The sequence below is a fragment of the Agelaius phoeniceus genome, chromosome 14 (genome assembly GCF_051311805.1).
Source record: "Agelaius phoeniceus isolate bAgePho1 chromosome 14, bAgePho1.hap1, whole genome shotgun sequence".
NCBI lineage: Eukaryota > Metazoa > Chordata > Aves > Passeriformes > Icteridae > Agelaius > Agelaius phoeniceus.
The window spans coordinates 1756591-1759473 of NC_135278.1; positions in this window are offsets into that span (position 1 = coordinate 1756591).

The following is a 2883-nucleotide window of genomic DNA, read 5'->3' on the forward strand; positions in this document are numbered from 1 at the left end:
CCTCATCCCGCAGCTATCCAAAGAGACAATGCCGGTGGCGGTGGCCAGCACGGTATCCTGTCCCCTCGTGTCCCCCCCGTCCGGTCACTTCCCGGGATTGTTCTGCTCCCCTGGCCGGCCTGTCCCCCGGGAGGGGCAGGGATGAGCCGGTGGCCGCTGGGGCTTTGCTCCGCTGGAGCACGGCTGGGGCACGGCATGGGGCAAGGAGAAGTCATCCTGTCCCTGACCTTCCTCCGGCCACCCTCTGCTCCACCAGGAGCTGCCCTAAGGCCACCAGCACCGTTCCCATCCCAGACAGAGCCCTGGGTGTGACGGGTGCGAGCCTGAGCCGGCTCGGGGTGAGCTCAGGAATAGCGGGGTCGGGCCTGCACCGGGCCGGGCTCCCTGCTGGTTTAGCGGCGTTAACCTCAGAACTGAACCAGCTAATCCAGCACCAGGAGAATCCAGCCCCGTGTCACCGTTCCCTGGCTCCAAGCCTCCATTCAGGCAGGGGCTGAGCCTGCAAATACCTTCCTCACCATAATCCCCGGTTTCTGTGCCCAGAGGCCAGCAGCTTGCTCCAGCAGCGATCTTTGGACCTGGAATATCTGCTTGTTCCCATGCAATTCTTCTTGTTTTGGGAGCACAGTGCCCAGCCAGACTCCTTCACTGCTGTGTCCCACCTGTCCCTCTCATGTCCTGCCTGTCCAACCGCTGTGGGGAATGTTTAGATTGTAAAGTTCAGCTTGTAAAGCTGAATATTTCAGATTGTAAAGTTCAGCTCTTTTCTCATTTGGCTGTGATATTTACTTTCTTTGGGATATGTTCATAGAATCCAAGACTAGTTTGGGTTGGGAAAGAACTTAAAGATCCAGTTCCACCCCCTGCCCTGGGAAGGGACACCTTCCCACCTTCACCCCTTGTCCCATGTTGCTCCAAATCCCAATGTCCAGCCTGGCCTTGGACACTGCCAGGGGATCCAGGGGCAGCCACAGCTGCTCTGGGCACCCTGTGCCAGGGCCTCCCTACCCTCACAGGGAAGGATTTCTTGTCAATATTCTGTCTGCCCCCTGTCTGTTTGAAGCCATTATACCTGGCTGTCTGCTGGCTCCAGCTGCGTTCCAGCTGTCAGCCCTGGATAGCCGGTGCTAGGTGGGCATTGCTGGCAGCCCCACTGTGCAGAGGCCAGGGGGATGAAGCATCCTGCTGCTCATCCCTGCAGCTGTGCATGTTCTGGATCATCCCTCCTTCCCTCCTCCCTGCCTGCTCTTGGTGTGTCAGCTCAGACCCCTCCGATCCCTCTGGGACAGCAGCTCTGGCCTGGCGCTTGCAGTAGGGGCTGCACCAGGAGCTGGTTTTGTCCTCTCTGGGGATTGCCCTGGTTTGTTCCAGCCAGGGAAGCAGCAGGGAAAGCAGCACCTCTCCCCTGGATGCCCTTTCCAAGTGGGGTGCTGGATCCAGGATGGCCCAGAGCATTCAGGGATGGCTCCTGGAGCACCCAGTGCTTTGGGCTGGGTTCTGCTGGCCTCAGGTGGGTGGGAGACGAGGATCTGCCGTAGCAGTACAGGCAGAGGGCAGTGGGTTCATCCTGGAATGATACCAAGGGCCTGTGCAGGGAGCTGGGGGGACACTGGCCAGCTCCCCCTGGCCACGTGTTTCCAGCTTCTGCTATTTCAGAGCTTCCTGTTTCCCTCAACAGAGTGCCTTCCCGGCAGGCTGGGACCAGCCTGGGGCTGTCCCTGCCTTGCTGGGATGGGGCTGGGCTCCATCCAGCCAGGGGGATTTGTTCTTCCTTCTGGCGGTGCTCCTGAGCATGGAGAACAATGGGCAGGAAATGGGGATGGGGTCTGTGTTCCTCCCCCCTGGAGCAGCTCAGCGCCGGCTGAGGGAGCTGGGGGAGCTCAGCCCGCAGAAAAGGAGGCTCAGGAGAGACCTTTCTCTGGGGGGAGGGTGGAGCCAGGTGGGGATTGCTTCTCCCAGGTAACAACTGGCAGGACAAAAGGAAACGCCTCAAATTGTGCCAAGGGAGGTTTAGGTTGGGTATTGAGAAAATTCCTTCATGGAAAGGGCTGCCCAGCCCTGGCAGTGGTGCCCAGGGCAGTGGTGGAGTGCCCATCCCCGGAGGGGTTAAACAGCCCTTGCGATGTGGCACGTGGGACATGGGCTAGTGATGGCCTCGGCAGTCCTGGGATCTTGGAGAGTTTTTCCAACCCCCAAAATTCCATGGATCTGTGATCACTCCAGGGCTTCGTGCTCCTCTGGGTGGTCTCCCAGCAGGAACCGGCCACGTTTCCAGACCCGGAGGAGAAACCAGCGGCTTTTGAGGCAGCGGCGGGGTAACGGAGCTCCGGGAGGCTCCTGCCCGGGCCTCTGCCGCCCTCTGGTGACCCCGGCACGGGGACACGGGGGTGCCGCTGGGACACTGGGACACAGGGCGGGCTCCGTAGGGGGACAAGGAGGGGGCATCACTGGTGAGGGTCTCTTCTGGAGAGGCCAGGGACGGTCAAAGATGGGGGGATCAGTGATGGAGGTCAGTGATGGGTCAGTGATGGAGGGTCAGTGATGGAGGGTCAGCAGCAATGGGGGGTCAGTGATGGGCAGTCTCTGCTGGGGGACCGAGGGTGGGGCTGAACAGTGACGGGGGTCCGAGGTTGGGTGCGAGCGATGGGAGGGCAGGGGCGGGGCAGGGGCAGGGGAAAGGCAGGGACAGGGGCGGGGACGGGGGCGGGGACGGGGGCGGGGACGGGGGCGGGGACGGGGGCGGGGGCGGGGGCGGGGCAGGGCAGAAGCCGTCCCGCTGTCCCCGCCGTGCAGAAGGAGACGCTGCCGCTTTAAGAGCGCGGTGCCCTCACCCAAGATGGCGCCGGCGCGGTCCGCCCGTGCTTCGAATGCGCCTGCGGGGGC